At 40.3% G+C, this 17,499-nt stretch overlaps 1 protein-coding gene across 9 annotated transcripts in view; it reads right to left on the bottom strand.

Annotated features, from left to right (window-relative positions):
- ESRRG (estrogen related receptor gamma) overlaps positions 1-17,499 on the bottom strand; it is a 627,966-nt gene that overhangs the window by 463,823 nt on the left and 146,644 nt on the right. For 3 of the 9 annotated variants that reach the window (XM_061187295.1, XM_061187294.1, XM_061187299.1), the window contains one exon: positions 16,336-16,464. The exons of the other annotated variants lie outside the window; for them this stretch is intronic. The gene's annotated coding sequence lies outside the window, so the exon portion shown is untranslated. The remainder of the gene's footprint in view (positions 1-16,335; positions 16,465-17,499) is intronic. 9 annotated transcript variants of the gene reach the window in all.

Here is a 17,499-nt window from a genome sequence, read left to right on the forward strand (position 1 = left end):
CATCTCGATTTTTGTACCCCATGGGCAGCTCTGCTGAGCAAGTCATTTGTCTCCCACCCACAGAAACTGAATGATGGGCCCTGGGGAGTTTAGGTGCTGGCAGTACCTGATGGAACATATATGTGGAATGAATGAGGATGCAGAGGGGTGAGGGGGGCAGCTGACACTGAATGTGAGTCAGTAGGTGTCTACCTAACCCTGAAGGTAGATCTGGAAGGAAATACTGTCATCCAAACTTACTCCTTTCTGCTCTAGATAATGACTCTCTCTATTAAAAATGTCCCTACTATTAGTAGTTCTGTATTTATAAAAGGAGAAGAGAAGAAAAAAACTCTGGCAGGGAAATAATAACAAAATGTATGATCCACAGAGGTGGTGGGAAGATATAATGTTATTTTACATATTTGATATAGAGCCTAAATTAAGCTATAGAAAAGAGGCCATGAATCTTGAAAGCCTCATTAACAAGCCTCCCTAAACCTCAAATACAGAAAAACACATTTCATAAACAAAGACCCAATAGGATTTTAATAGTACAATGAATTTCACAGACGTCTGCACTAATCACATTTCATTACATTTTTTTTCAAAAGAAATTCCATTTGATGGAGAGTCAGATTTTGAAAGAGGGTACAAAATACCCTGATTTTTTGACTGACTGTGAAAATGCAAGTCAAGTTTGCTATGGACACATCAAATATTATGCAACTGAAAAGCTGCACATATGCTTTCCCCCCCACTCCTCAGATTCATTGTGTCCGGGTCAGTGTCCTAAGTCTCTAAGGATACATCTTTCCTCTAAACCATCCCCAACAGCAGGAAACTCAGACCTCAGTTACAGCTGTCAACACCTCAGGTGTTCTATGACCCTGGATGCCTTTCAACAGTTGCATGCGTTTTCAACGTGTAGATGAGTTTTCTAATGCAAATGTCCATCTATTCATTACCTGATTTGGATGAAGACACTGGAGCGCGAATGCCATCACCACAATAACCTTATACCCAGAAAGAGAGATACATTTCTCTACTACTACCCTTAGACCAGAGCAAGAGGAGCTTTTATCTGGGCCCTGCACTTTAGCGGCCCCTTCTCTGGCTGTGCCCTTCTCTACAGTATGAGAAGTCTACAGGGCAGGAGGATGTGTCTCCCTAGGGCCCATGCTCCACCTCTAGACCCACGAAGTCTTGGGATTCTGGATTCCCTCACCCCAGTGTCCCTAAGGTTACTTTAGGCTGGAATCCATCCTCACAGTGGCTGAGGGTTCTGCCAATGGTACGTTTCTGGGCCCGAGGGGAGGCCAAAGAGCAGCTATTTTAAAGGGATATGATTGTGTCGACTGGAGTATCCATTCATTTGAAGACAAGGCACCTTGAGATGCTGGAAGAAGCTGGGGTGGGAAAAGGAGGGGGTCGGGATAGAGGTTGGCGGCTGAGACACAGTTCTTGTCATGTTGCCATGTTCTGGGGCAGTACTCCAAGAAATCTGTGGGTTCTATACTAGAACTTGGCCTTTCAGGTCATTCTGAACAGTTCTTCTCAAAGTTCAGTGTGCTAACAAAGTACTTGGAGGTCTTATTAAACGTAGAGTCTGATTCAGTAAACCTGAGGTCGAGCCTGAAAGTCTGTACTTCTAATAAGCTCTGAGATGATACTGATGCTGCTGGCATGTGGACCACAATTTAAGTAAAAAGGATTGTGAAGGTATATTTCTCAAGATAGAACAATAGAAGATGTTTTATTTAACAACTTATTAACTTGATTTGTAGCTTTCAAACAATTGTGGTACATGGGCCTCCATTTGTACTCTTGTCCTAGCCCAGAAAATGCTAGAGACAGGCCTGCATTTCCTCTTTCATCGGTGACCCGCAGATTTCATAGAAATCTCATCATAGGGGAAGAGTTAGGATGAAGAACAAAAAGTCTCCACCGAGGATTAACTGCTTCTAATAGCTGTGCTTCAAACAATGCACCAGCGAGTTGCCCAGGCTGCCCACAGTTTCTATTCTGATGCTGTGAACAATGTGAGGATTCACCCTTCCTTGGTTATCTTCACTCTTCACAAGCCCTTGGCTCCGTCTCTACTTCGCAGTAGTCATCTTGCAAATAGAAACCGGGAGAACGAGATCAGAGAGTAGTTGCTACTCCTACCTGGGAAGATGTATGTCTTCCATGGGTGCAGGCTCACGTGTGAGTTAGATACCTAGCTGCCCTGAGATACAGTCTCCTTCCTTGCCCTTCCTCTCTCACGTGCTCAAGATTCTGGCTCTGGTTTCCTCATTCCAGCATTTTCCTGAGTCCCCAGGAATGAGCATGGGATGTCTCTCTTTTTACTTAGTTCTTTGATTTCTTTTTATCAGAGTTTTGTAGTTTTCCTCACAGAGTTCTTGTACATAGTATGTTAGATTTCTACCTAAGTATTTCATTTTTGGGGATGCTAAGGTAAATGGTATTGCCAGCCACTTTTTTTTTTTTCTGCAAGGAATCTTCTCCTTCTACTTTTACTCTTCAAGTCCTCTTCTTAGGCTAACCCCTAATGAACCTTCAGATCTCAGACTACCTGTCATTTTGAGAAATCTTTCTTAAGCACATACTTAATCATTCACTCAATCTCTCATGCATTCATTTAACAAATATATTTAAAATTTCTACCACGTGCCAGTTGTTATTCTAAGCTCTGGGGATAAGCTAGAAACATAAAGTTTTCTACCCTCGTAGAACATAGTCTAATGGGAAGGGGGCAAAACAAACAAACGTAAACATAAAAAAATCTCTTTGATAGCAGTAACCACTTGTTGAGGTACTCATTAATAACGAATGAAGGAATGTTGAATTCCCTTATGAAGACCAAGGAACTTTATATTTGGTTAGACTTTTCCTTCAACAAATTGAAAAAAAAAAAAATTAGATAGAGGATCTGTTTTATGTTTCTATTGACTGCAGCCCCTGAACTAATTCAATGATGAGTGTACCTTCAGTGCTTAAGAAATACTTAAATAATTGATTGACTAATGTTTCAGGAAGCACATTTTAGACTACTGGCTCTTCTCTAGAAATCTGCAAACAAGAATGTTAAATCTGAAATGGAGAATGCCTTTCAAAACTGACATGTGTGGATTCCTTTGAATCTGAAGGGAAGGAGCATGGGCACGTAAAAGAATCACCACTTTCTTTATTTCAAATTAAAATGTATCCTATTCCCTACCCCAGATTCTAATTTGGACAGCTACAATCTATAGCCTTTCACCAAAATCAGGTTCAATCGATCAGGTTCAAAAATCATCACTGATGGTGATTTTTAATTTAATCCTTAGGGTATTGCGTTCATCAGAAAAATACTGGGAACCACTAGTAGAAACGTTATTGAAGCCACAAAAAGTTTTACTATCAACTGGAAAATCCACGCATAACAATGAAGATGAGAAAATGCATCACTAAAAATCTAATGTGCAGTTGGCTAAATGATAAACCAATTTGAAGTAGTGAATTCTAATTGAAAAACGGCATGACAAAGTATTTTCCCATTAACACAGGAATTTCCTAAAGGCATTTTCAATTATTTATCATGCTTCAGTAAAAAGCTTCACACATCCTAACAGCACAGTGTCTTCTTCAACTTTGCCTACTGATCGAATTTTTAGCACAACGACACCTAGCTCGGATGACTTTAAAAATTATATGCCAATGACCTTGACGATGTTCTTTAATTTTTATGAGGTTCTTTTTTTCTCTCTCTCTACAGTCCTCACACCTAACTGCACAGATGCTTTTAACTTGATAATCTAATTATTACCTTATGAGTGTTAATATTTTTAACCTTATCAGGGCTTATCTGCATCCCAGGAACTCACAGCTCACTGGACTTTACTGGACAAGTGGAGTATTTGGAAATTTTGACCATCTAAAAGGACATTTTAGATGAAGGACTATCTCCCTTTGAAGTTCACAAATATTTGAATGTCCTTTCAATTGCTTAGATAACTTACTCTTCTCAAAATCAGGGCAGAGGTGACTGCTGGGAGTTAAAATTGTGGATTCCCAGCCTACAGGGAAGGGAATACATTTGGAACATAATACCCTGTTGGTGCTCAATAAATGTTTATTAATGAGCCCCATTTTTTGACCCAGGCATGGAGAATAAATCCAAGGAAGGAAGATTATGCAAATAGACAGAAAGGTCACCCAGCCCTACATGGGGGTGTGGCCCAGGGTGAGGGCAGAACCAAGTCATTCAGGCGACAGGACATTTTCCTGGGTGTACAGCAGTGACCCTGGCAACCCCCATTCCAATAGTTATCTAGTCCATTATAAAACAACGTAGAAGAACATTTTAGTCAGAGGCTGCAAAAATTGCTGTTCGAGGGAAAAACAACCACAACAAAAATAAACAACGGTCTCTTCTCATAACAGTTTAAAGAGATTCTTGGGCCAGAAGACTCTTGATGGAGAATGGAGAGTGAAGAGAATCAAAACACGACCTATAAGAATTATTAGTAATTCACTCTTATCCACTGACTCTTGGAAACCCATTGGCCATTGTAATTAGCCCACATTGTAAACTTGAAGGAGAGGGGAGAGCTCTCATGAAGCTAGGTTTCAAAACATCTTTTCAGAGAACAGATTTATCCTGAAAGTAACATGCTAGGAAGAATTACAAGGACTGGGAATTCACGCGATGCAAACTGATGACTATGGGCAAGGACGACTCCAAAGGCAAAATTTACAAAACGATATCACCTTCTCTGATATAAAACAGAAAAGGCTTGAAACAATTACCAAAATGCCTTATAAGATTCATATGTCCTTCCTCTCTAGTACTGCAGAGAAGAATGTCTGTATGATTTGACATCAGTCATTAGCCACTTAAAATTATCGTTTTTAATCTAGTAAGTAAAACAGAAATCTGCTATGGTTTATTTTAATAAAATATTTATGATCTTCAGGAAAAGAGCTAAATAGCTCTGATCTGAAAGTGAACAATGAAACTGAACTAAATTGGTATCTCCCCAGTAGGACACCCAGCTCAAAACACACACGCATAAAAGATCGTCATGTCTCAACTAAAATTTTTAAACTATATTTTGTAGACTTTCTCTTCTTTTAATTGAAATCTTATCTGCGGTGGAGATTACCTCTTTTCCTTCAGCTACGCTCACATTTTCTAGTCTGAAGGCCCATAACTTGTGAATTATTAAACAATCATATTTGTAGCAGCAAACTGATTTTTGAGAGAATCCATATTGATTGAGATATTCCAGACTAACGATTTGAGGTTAAGGTATTTAGATATTATTACCTCTGATGAACTCAATTGGTAGGGCTTTTCTTCTATTTATATTATTTTATATTAATAGATCATCCAACTTGCTCTTCAGCCTTGGATCCATCCATCAGACCAATAAATGTGGCCAGCTGACTTTTGCAAGTGCCAAAGCACTTGATATGCTAAAACAATGCCAGTTGTCCACATCCGTAAAAGATTGTAACTCTGACTGGTTAGTCAGCTGGTCAGCAACCTATCAGGGGTTGAAGTCATATTTTTAATTGTTGGTTAGGTTAATTAGTCTTGCTCTATTCCAGTAATTCAGAAGGCATCTCTAAGCCGCAAATAATGGCCGATGGGTTGGTTACACAAGAGTCAGTGGATAAGAGTGAAGTGGCCAAAACTGGGTAAATTAATCGCTAGTTACCAGAAAAAAGAGAATGCTAAGTGCATGGCCAAATGTTCTTCTCTGTAGATCAGCACCTCTCTCTTCATACACAAAAGATTATATATTTTCAATACTATAATAACTCCTAACAACAGTATTTGAGATATTTTGCACTGACTCAACTCCTCAAAGGACCCTCTGGATAACTGAAATGCTGGAACCCCATAAGCTACGGTCCCAGCACTTAATAAGGAAGATGATCTTTATGAGAGCAATTCTGCAGGAGATGAGTTTAAGGGTCTGCTCTGCCATTGCCAGACTATATAAACCTGGACAGAGTATTTAAATCACAGGGCCTCTGTTAGTCCGAAAGATGAATGAATACCTACTGCATGAATATCTACTGATAATATAAATAAAAGCATTTTAGTTTTTAAAATACAGTCCAATGCACATATACGTTTTGGTTGTTATAGTTGATATCAGAGTGAGAAATTGTTTAAGGTTTTGATGGTTGTGGAATGAGAGTCTGCAATTCAAAGGTTTTCTTTCTCTCCGACCTCACATCTAAACCATCACCACGTCCTGTCGGCACTACCTTCAAAGTATATCCAGAGACCCCCCAACCACTTCCCCCACCACCTCCATGTGGACCTCAAGGGTCCTAGCCACTGTCACCTCTCTCCCTGCATTGTAACAGTGGCCTCCTAGTGAGTTTCTCGGTCTCTGCCCTCGTTTCTCTAAACAGCTGCTGGAAGGATCCTTTATAAATGTCAGATCATGTCATTCCCCTCCTCAAAATCCTGTAATTGGCTTCATCTCATTCAGAGTACAAGCCATAGCCATGACAGTGACCTAAATGACCACGGAGCCCCGCCCCCACGTCTCCCTTGACACCCTCTCTCACTGTTCTCCCCTCAGTTCCCTTCACTTCAGTCCCATCGCTGTTCTTGCTTTGCTGGAACACGCCAGGCACCACCCTTCCTCAGAATGTTTGCATCTGCTCTTCCCACCACCTGAAATCACCCCTCCCAGCCATCCACATAACCACTCCCTCAGTGGCTTCAGGTCTTTTTGCAAACGTCACCTCAATGGAGTCTTCCCTGACCACCCTATGTAAATTCAAATCCCAACCCTCCTCCCCTCACTCTATTCTTTTCCATTGCACATACTGTCTGCTATCTTTCCTTAGTTGTTCTCTTTCTTACTAGAATGTAAGCTCTATGCCAGCAGAGGCTCTGTCTCTCACATTCCCTGTTCTTTACCCAGAACAGTGCTGGATCAATAAATATATGTTAAAGAATAAAAGAAAAGAAAGAAAAAAAGAAGGAACGGATTCCAAATCCAGCTCTGCCTTCTAACAACATTCTTTTTTTTACTGAAGTATAGCTGATTTACAATGTTGTGTTAGTTTCTGCTGTACAGCAAAGTGATTCAGTTATACATACATACATATATATTCTTTTTCATGTTCTTTTCCATTATGGTTTATTACAGGATACTGAATATAGTTCCCAGTGTTACACAGTAGGGCTTTGTTGTTTATCTAGTTTATATATAGAAGTTTGTATCTGCTAATCCCAAACTCCTAATTTATCCCTTTCGCCTTTGGTAACCATAAGTTCCTAACAACATCCTTGTTTCTCATGAGCCAGTAGGCCTATGAAAGAACCAGTCAACATATGGCTAGTTTTTAACGCACTATATGATCAGTGCACTTTCCAAAACTCTGTTGCCGTGACTGTTCCCACCCCACTGGTTATAAACCCCAGCATGACTCTTGAGCTTAAAGTGCAAAGGAATTATTACTGTAATTGCAATCATTATCATTAACATTTCTGTTTATTTAAAGAAAAAAGTAACTTCCATCTATGTTCATCTTTCCAAAAATTGCTAATTGACTTGAGCCTCTGAAATTCCTGATTTGACAATAACCTGAACTTGATCCTTGCCGATAATTCCTTTTTCCAAAGAGAAAAAGAACAGCCGTAAAAATATTTCAACATTCTGTAAACTGAGATTCATAATAGTTCTATTCCTAAACCACATATACATTACTCTCCAAATCATGGTAAAGAATAAAAGAGCTGGTTTATAATTTTTTAAACAGAAAAATAGGCAGCAGCACTTTAAAACTTCTCAGTTGGAAAGGGATATTTTTGGTCAATGATCTATTTTTATTTCTGCTCTGCTGTTTCTCGAGGAGTCCAATGACAAGGACCTGTCCTTCAAAGTTGTAGTCTGTGGGCACAGAATTAGCATTTTCAATTACTTTCCCTGGACGAGGTACACAGGTCTCTTTCCCTCCCCAGCCCCCATCATTCTCTTTCTCTTTTCTCTCCCCTCCTAGGACAGGGAAGGCAGTTTCTGGGTTACCCTTCCTTTTTTTTTTCCAGAATTTTCTCAGCAGGCTACCAACATACTTTAAAAAGTAATTTATAGTTTTTTTTTTTCCCAAGAAGATAAGAAGTGCAGATAGGATTTAAACACCATATGATATTTGCTAAAACTATCAAGACTATCTGTTTTAGTTAACAAATTTGTGTCATTCTTAGTCAGCAGATGTATATTTTTGTTCCTCCTACCGATTCTGCAGCAAAGCTAGTTAATTATCGTCTTGGAATCTTGGGTAATATACTCAGAACAGTTGCCCTTACAGACATATTTAATAAAAACAAACATTGAGTGGGGACTCAGAAATGAGACCGGATTACTTTATCACCCAAGGAATAATCATTGTTCTACATTCTTCTTTCCATACCCTTTTACCACCTTTTTAATACAACAGTATGGTCAGATCAAGGGCAGATTTGGAAAGGGGGAGACAAAAAAGGCAACTTCTGTTTAATTTTTGGTAAAGGCAAGATCCCAAAGGAAGCAAACCAGAAAGCACAGAAAGCCTGGAGCAAGGGTTGAGCTCAGGTGATGGAAGCCATAAATTCTCCTATAGTGATGTGCTTGTCCTGCAATTCGGTGGAGGATCTTGGAGGGGGCCTTCCTTTATTCTGGCTCTGGTCTCTACTGAGTCAGAGAAATCAATGATTCTCAAACACGGTGGAAATGCACATTGCTCATTAAAAAGGCACACACAGAATTCTGAAACTACTCACTTCAGTACTCAACCTTTCTGTAACCTGCTGCTCCATGCTTAAGCCTTGAGGGGAGATACCAGAGACACAGAGGTCTGGGATCTAGTCTCTTTGACTACAAAGAGCCATCCTTAACCTAAGAGATTCAAAACAGGCAACCGATGGAATAACGAGGATATCTCAATATGAAAGCACATTTGTTGAGCATCTACTGTATGCCATCCCCTGTAAGATTCTTTACATATTCCATTTCAAGGAGCAGATTCCTGGGACAGATCACCTTAACCTCCTACCCCAAAAGCTCAACATCAAATCATCTTAGCCTACAACAAATATTGCAAAAAGGACTGCTCTCCATGAGAGAGCCAACCATCTTTTGGAAGTTCGTTGGCTCTGCAGTTCTCGCAGGGATGAAATCTACTTCAGAGCATGTCTTGCAATTTATCTAACACCAACTAATAGAAACATCCAATCCAAGTTACTTGGAAAAGTGTATCCAACAAAATTGCTAGTGCTAATACAAAAAAGTATGAAGAAATTGTTAGGTACTGAAGATGTACAAATATGCAAAATAAAAATCACTTTAATAACTATAAATTAATACTCACTTTAAGCTATATAAGTATCCCTCAGTACATCCAAGGAGCAAATGCTCCTAAAAAGGCATGTACGTGTGTGTGTGTATACCACACACATATTACTCTCCTCCCTCATCCACTCCAACACTCCCAGCTTAAAATAAAAAGAAGTTGGAAAGAAACTAGGATGCTACTCCACGAGGCTGTAAATGCTTAAGCTATTGGCTGAATCGCTAAACCATGTCAGTGCCATTGGCTGTTTCATTAAGCTTACCTTTGGCTGTTGTAACCTTCATAACCCAGCGTCTCCACTGGTCTGACATTTACACAGCAATATCTTTTTAAAGCAATAGCCTTCAGTGTTAAACACCTCTTAATTATGGGCTCATTGAACAAAGGTAGCATTCATCTCTTCATTTCACAAAGACAGGCAACGGCAGCGTTGGTGGCAATTTTTATTTGTAGGAACCTAACTGCCACATAGACTCACTTTTATTACTCTTCAATAATGAGCTTTGTGTTTTGTTTTGTGCTTAAACGATGGATTGGACTCACATGAATCTGTCTTTCTTCCTTATTACTCTTATGACTTTCATAAGGAAGGAGAGTGTGTAGGCACGTCCCATTCTGTATCCTGCCTTAAATCAAGTGCACTAGGGGGGAAATAAGTGAATATGGAGCTACCCCCTCTCTCTATTAGATTAATCACGGTGGACCCCAGAGGATATAGTATCTAGAGTGAAGATGGAATCATTATCTGTCCTACTCTACGTTCAGTACATTTTACATTTATACTCATAAAAGGGTTAAAGGCAATGGAATGTCATCTCTTTTTCTTTTACATCTGTTTCTTGTACTGTTTAGAGAAATTCTAGGAATACTATTGAAGCAAGTATGCATTATTGGCTTAAATGTTTTTTAGGAGACACTTTCTTTGCCATCTTCCAGACTGGCGCATTTCCTCTGCCTCCTGCTAGGGAACTGGATCTTATCTGTCAAGCTCATAGGAGTCAAGTTCTAATGCAACCTAATGATATTAGGAGGAAAAATTCTTACAAATTAAAGAGTACACAAACTAATTTTCCAGTGAGGATTATGCTTTTTAACCTAAGGAATGAGGTGGACTAGTTTTTTTGTTTGTTTGGTTTTGGTTTTGTTTTTAATTTTTTGGCCGCACTGAGAGGCATGTGGAATCTTACGTCCCTGACCAGGGATCGAACCCATGTCTCCTGCAATGGAAGCATAGAACTGCTGGATCACCAGGGAAGTCCGAAGTGGACTAGTTTTTTAAAGAAATTTTTAGCGACACTTATAGCTTTGATTTTACTTTATATTTGCAAAGCACTTTTTCAAACTCTTCTACATAGAATGTGAGAGCTGAAAAAGTCCTCAAAAGCTGAGAGTAAGTACGAGGCCAAGGTCCCACAGCTGGCAGGCACCTCTGCATCCAGCCTTCCTTCTTTTATGAACTATTTATTATGCCAGGTATTTGCAACCTCCTGACTTGCTGGGTGAGACTAATCAACCAACTGGAGGAATGAGGGGACTGAGACACTAGGGAAGTCAAGTCATTTGCCTAAAACAAGGGATGGCAAGACTATGAAGTCGGCCCAAATCTGCCTCTCCCATCTTCCATCCTCCCATCCCCCACCTGCTTTTTAAAGTGAAGTTCTGCTGGGACTCGGCCAAGCTCATTCATTTACATACTTACCTAAGGCCGCTTTTGCACTACAATGGCAGAGTTGAATAGAAACAGAAAACTTTTACCATCTGGCCTTCACAGAACAAGTGTGCTAGTTGCCAGCCAGTTAAGAGTTAAACTTGGTATTCAAACCCACATCTTCCAACTCTTCTCACACAGGGAATAAAATGGCATCCATTCATATGTGCTACCCTAATTTTACCAGGATCAAGAAAGATCTCCGGGACATCGTGGGCTCAGCTCTGCAAAGGCACATCCAATATCCATCTTTTAATCTTTACCCACAGTTCGGACCCCGTGGCCAGCCCCACGTTGGGCTCAGTTCCCCAATGCTGTGTGCAAGGCTACTAACTGCCAATCTCCTTGATGACAGGGCAGAAAGAGCCATCCTGGTGCATGAACCCCAAGCTGCTTCCCTAATGTACAGGTACCTTGTATTGAAAAGGAATTTTTTTCGGTGTAGCCAGTGATGAAGTGAGACCTGTGGGCCATTTGGGCTCCTTGAAGAAGTCCAAAGTCTTTTTCCTTTATTGTCTTCTTCTCTCCTCCCTCTTTTTCTGGGGTTGATTAGGCTATGTGCTTAAAGAGGTGAAACACTCAGGGTGGGTAAAGGCCACAGTGACCAAGTACACAAGGGCTGGAGCCTCTTTTCCTTTACTGGTTAGGTCTGAAGAGCCAGCCCACCTTAGAGAAGAGAAGTCACTTCCCTGCTCTCTCTCCCTTCCCCTCCCCCTTCCCTCCTTCCTTTTCTCCTGGGAGCTAGCCAGGTATACTCAAGATGTAGTTTAGACTGGCTTAATTTTGACAACAGAAAAGCCCCTCTAGCACTCCCCTTTCTCTGGCACCATCTCCTCCGGCCCCAGCTCCTCAGATCATGGTGGGGACGTCCCGCACGGGCCTTTCCTTGAAGGTGGTAAATGTGTGATTCAGGACTGGCCTTATGGACAATCAGCCTCTCCTCTGGACTTCCCAGAGTTCTGCTTTGGGATCTGGCACCATACATACATCCCAATACAGTATTACTTAGTCCCACTAGCCTGTGATTTGCCAGGCATAAGTATCACTTGGGGTTCTCAAGAGATGGAAAGCTCGGTCACAGCCAGATTCTTAGATTCTTGGGTCTTCTGGTCATGATATCAGAGAGACAATATAGTATACAGTAGTGGAGCCAGAACTTCCAGATTCAAAGTCCAGAACCAGCCACTTAGCAGCCACTTGGCAAATCACTCAAACTCTGTGCCTCTGTTTCCTCATCTGGAAAATGGAGACAATAAGAGTCCCTACCTCATAGGAGTGTTGTGAAAACTAAATGGGTAATAGGTGTAAAGTACTCAGAACTATGACTGGCCCCATAATAAGAACTATAATAAATGTTTCATAATTGGGAGGAAAATTGAAATTTTATTTTAGAGGAAAACTGTTACCAACACATTACACATAGTCAGCTGTCCAATTTCAGAGAAAGGTTTAATAGTGATTTAATACACATGCACATGTTTCACTGAGGCCCTACTTCTTTTTAAAGTAATTCCTAAAGCACCCTCCAGAACCAAACAATCCAGTATTTGAAATGGGTATCTCCCAAGGGAAGCTTCTAAAACATCACTTTGCTAAACCTGAGGACTTTTCCATACAAAACTATTATTTCCCCTTCTTTTCTTTCCACCCAGTTAAAGTCTAACTTTCTAGCCCCAAATCTCTTCTTTCATGAAGTCCTTTTAATAACCCCGCCTATCGGCTACTAAACCTTATTCTGTCTTGCCTGTTGGTGTAATACTAATGCTTGCCCTCTGTGTTACTCCACCATGCATGGAACGATAACCTTGCTTAGTAAAATTCACTAGCTATGATCTCCATGTCTGCTGATGGCTCTTGTTCAAACACAGCCCTGTTGCCTAACTTTGAGTCGTGTGTGTTCAACTGCCTTACAGATACGTCCAGATACATGTCCCAAAGGAAGCGCAAACCTGACCAAATTAAATGCACAATTTTTAACCCAAATCTGTTCCATTGTTTATAACACTCATAAAATTAATGACTTTTTAGGGAAAATATTAAGATTCTAAGCTTCCTGAAGGCAAAGACTCAGTTTTACGTCTTTGTTTCCCCAGTGCCTAGCGCAGTGACCGACACAAGTAGGTGAGCAAGAAAGGTTTAACGGTACTGAAGGGGAAAAAATGGCAAGATATTTAACCATACAGAACAATCAGCTTTTGTTGATTTTCCTTTAAACATTATTAGCTATCTCCAAAGTTAAATTGCAACTGAAAATAAAACATCTTGATATATACAGATAGAGAATTCCATTATAAGTGTGCTCTAAGCCAAGCTTCCTATAAGACTTTACAGGCTCCCCAAATTTCGAAAGGGCACACAAGGCCCCATTGTTATTGAGGATAATGATGATAGGAGTTATAATGATAGTGACCACTGATTAAGCACTAACCACCTGCCAAGCACTGTGCTAGATGCTTCCCTATCCTCTTTGCTTTACCCAGCAGGTCACTGCATCATGGCACCTCCTTCCTCAGAGGCTTCCCCTAATCACCACGTCTAAAGTAGCACCACTTGCATGTAAATTGGTGCAGCCACTATGGAGAACAGTATGGAAGTTCCTTAAAAAACTAAAAATAGAACTACCATATGATCCAGCAATCCCACTCCTGGGCATTTATCTGGAGAAAACTCTAATTGGAAAAGATACATGCACCCCAATGTTCATAGCAGCACTATTTACAATAGCCAAGACATGGAAGCAACCTAAGTGTTCATCAACAGATGAATGGATACAGAAGATGTGGCATATATATATACACACACACACACACACACACACACACACACACACACACACAATGGAGTACTACTCGGCCATAAAAAAGAATGAAATAATGTCATTTGCAGCAACATGGATGGACCTAGAGATTATCATACTAAGTGAAGTAAGTCAGACACAGAAAGGCAAATATTATATGATATCCCTTATGTGTAGAGTCTAAAAATAATACAAATGAACTTATTTACAAAACAGAAACAGACTCACAGACATAGAAAGGAAACTTATGGTTACCAAAGAGGAAGGAGGGGAGAGATAAATTAGGAGTTTGGGATTAGCAGATACACATCACTGTATATATTATAAAATAAACAGCAATTTACCATATAGCACAGGGAACTATATTCAATATCTTGTAAGAACCTACAATGAAAAAGAATCTGAAAAAAATATGTATGTATAACTGAATTACTTTGCTGTACATCTGAAACTAACACAATATTGTAAATCAACTATACTTCAATAAAAAAATTAATGGCTTACTAATTTCTTTTTCAAACCAGAAATCAACCTTCAGTTCCTCCCATCTCCTCTTTCCCCATATCTAATGAATGACCAGTCTCTTTGAAGAGTGCTTAAGCACATCCCACCACTCCAACTCTGCAGGCACCACGCCAATTCACACCCACATAACCTTATCCAAGACTATTCCAACAGACTCCAGTCTTGACCACTCCCCCAACCCTTCAATCCATCATCCGAGGCACTGCTTCCCTAACCTCAACTGGCCCACTCCTCCAGAGTCTCATATGGCTTCAGTGGTATCCCTCACTCCTCCAGGTACACCCACAGCCCATTGCATGGTACACAATGTCAATGACAAGTCTGCCTGTTAAGTGAACAGTCTTGGCTCCCTCTCTTGCCTCCACTCAGCCATCTTCCATTTTGTACTCCAGCTTGATAGAACCAGTAAAGTTTCCAAAACAGCCCCGGTGCTCTCCTGTCTTTACACCTGTTCTTCTCTCGTTCTGTAATGCCTTTTCTCACCTTGTCCATAGGAAAACTATTCTCAATCCATAAAGTCTCAGCTCAAATGTTATGTATTTTCTTCCTTTCCTGACTATGCTATGTACTGAGTACCTAGTAAGATCTAGCCAGATAACATGCTAGTCACTGGTTATATAGCCACGCCCAGGAAAGCAATCCCCGAAGATGAGCTGACTTTTCCTCCATGCCAACCCTGGCCCCGACGCACCTTTCCATTACAGCGGGAACGGCATTACGTTGGAGTTACAGGTGTGTCTGTCTTTCTACTCTACCATAAGCACAATATTCGGTAAAATGTATGTTGAAAGAATGAAAAAGTACACTATGTCCCTTTGACTAATTTGTCCTCTGGTTTCATTGGATTTCTCAAAGGACATAATCGAATACAAGGCACAGTGGTCAACAGTAGAGGCTTCGGTATGAGACAATCTTAGTTCCAAATTTGGCTCCACTACTCATTAGCTATGTGACCTTGGGCAGGCTACTTATCTTCTATAAAGTAGAGACAATTCTGGTACCCTATTTCATAGAGCTGTCGTGAGGACAGCCTCACGACAGGTAAATAACTCAAAACAGTACCTGGCACGAAATCAACTCTTCAATAAATGTTAACTATTATGATTTTACATTGAATACTACACACCTACATATATGAGACACAACAAATTGTGGAAATAAACAGAAATTAATCTCTTAGTTCAAGTAGTCACTTACTCCACAATCTTTTACCTCCCATGTGATTTCCAATTGGCTTGAACCTAAAGAGTTAAACATACAGACACACAAGCATTTTTCCCACTAAGGCTTGTCATCTGAGGATGAGGGTCGGGGAAGGCAATGCTGCTGGTTATGGATGTTAAATCAACAATTTTTTCTTACAACAAACCCCTGGCACCCTGTTCTCACCATGTCACGGCCTGTGACGACTTAGTGTCTCCCAAGCATGACCAAGCGATTAGCGGGGCTGTGTCTGTGCATCTCAACAGTAATGGGAGCTCTCTTTCCATTTCGCGTGTATTGAAGCCTGAGCGCTTCACTGCCTCGTGCATTTTCAGCTTGATGAATTCATTATTCTCCATATTTTTCTCCTCCCTCCTTCAGAGAAAACCTGTCCCTAAAAATGCCAGGATTTTGCCCCGGTTTTAAGAAAACGGGTGTTTTTTTTTTAAACATGCAACCTTGACAGCAAGTCTGCAACAGCTTAGCTACACCCAGTACCACTTGAAGAAGAAGAAGAAGACAGTGAAATGTTAAATTCTTTAATACAAACCCCACAGTATCGCCTTTCGCTGGAGAGAAAACACGCAGGTGTCAGTTGGGTATTTTCTAAGAAAAGAGTATTTTTTCAGCTCTGAAAAGGGACAAGGCTAAAGTTATTTGTCCTAGGTGGGCAACGGTATGCTGGTCTCAACAGAAGACCTGAGAACTTATCTCCCACTGTTTGCTTTGTTTTATCCCCCATAAACAAAGCCCTCCCCCACTCCCCCTGCCATACCTGGAGTGTATCCTTCCCCACTCCGGCCATACAGAGAGTTTCGGCTCATCCCGATGCTGTACTCATGGGCAGGGATGCAACTGAAGGGTGACAAGGGCAGTTTCTGCAGAGCTGTGGTTTTATAAAGTGCTTTCAGGAGAAAAGGGAAAGAAAGGAAATTATCCTAATGGAATAAAATCGTAGATAGCAGAAGAACACCTTACTTAAAACCGATCTGTGGCTTGCAAACTTATTCTTTTCAGCCATATGATGGGCTTTCAGTAGCAAGAGAATGTAGGAGAGAACTCTATTCCACCATAAGCAACAGACAAAGAGGCTCTGCTGATATTTCTGAATCAAGACCTGGAGTTTAATGAGCAATAAGGACTCTGTTTTTATAATGGGTGACATCACATGCACTGGCCTTTCCAGTAACCTGCAGATGCCTAGGTCACAATCATCATCAATTCTACCTTCAGACACAAAAAATAACATGAGCCATCAGAGAATTGCTTTTAAGGGCATTAGGAAAATAGTTACAAGCACTGGCCCAGGAGTCAGGCCACTTGAGTCTGAAACCTGACCAGCTCAGGGACCTTACATAGGTTGTTTAATTCTCTAAACCTCAGCTTCCTTATCTGTAAAATGGGAATGCTACTACACACCTGGTATGTAACCTGGTGATAAAATAAAGTAACACATGAAATACACTTAGCACTTATTTAGCTATTATTAAAATTAGTATCAAACCCAGTGGTATTGTTTTTTGTTGTTGTTGTTGGTAATTTCCTGATATATCTTCAAATATCTCCTTTCTCAGGTATCATAGATCTTTCTGGATGAAAAATTTTGTTGTTGTTAACTAAAATTTTTATTTTACCCAAATATGAATAAAATAATGCCTCTCTAGTGGATAGACATCCATTTTTTTAAAGAATTTAAAAGAATTACCAACTCCAAAAAAGTTGGTAATATACGACAGCAGTGCTTTTTGCAACAAATACCAGATTGTGACAAAAATACTTCCTTCTATAAAATAATGTTGAAGAGATCCTGCCTGCTAGTTGGGTTTCTTACACAGAGCCAAGCCTTATCCTCCAGAAGGTGAAAATATCCCAAATGGTTATCTCCTCCACTAGGCAAAAAAACAAAAAACAAAAACAAAAAACATATCCTGCCACGCTT

The sequence above is a fragment of the Eubalaena glacialis genome, chromosome 3, assembly GCF_028564815.1.
Source record: "Eubalaena glacialis isolate mEubGla1 chromosome 3, mEubGla1.1.hap2.+ XY, whole genome shotgun sequence".
Taxonomy (NCBI): Eukaryota; Metazoa; Chordata; class Mammalia; order Artiodactyla; family Balaenidae; genus Eubalaena; species Eubalaena glacialis.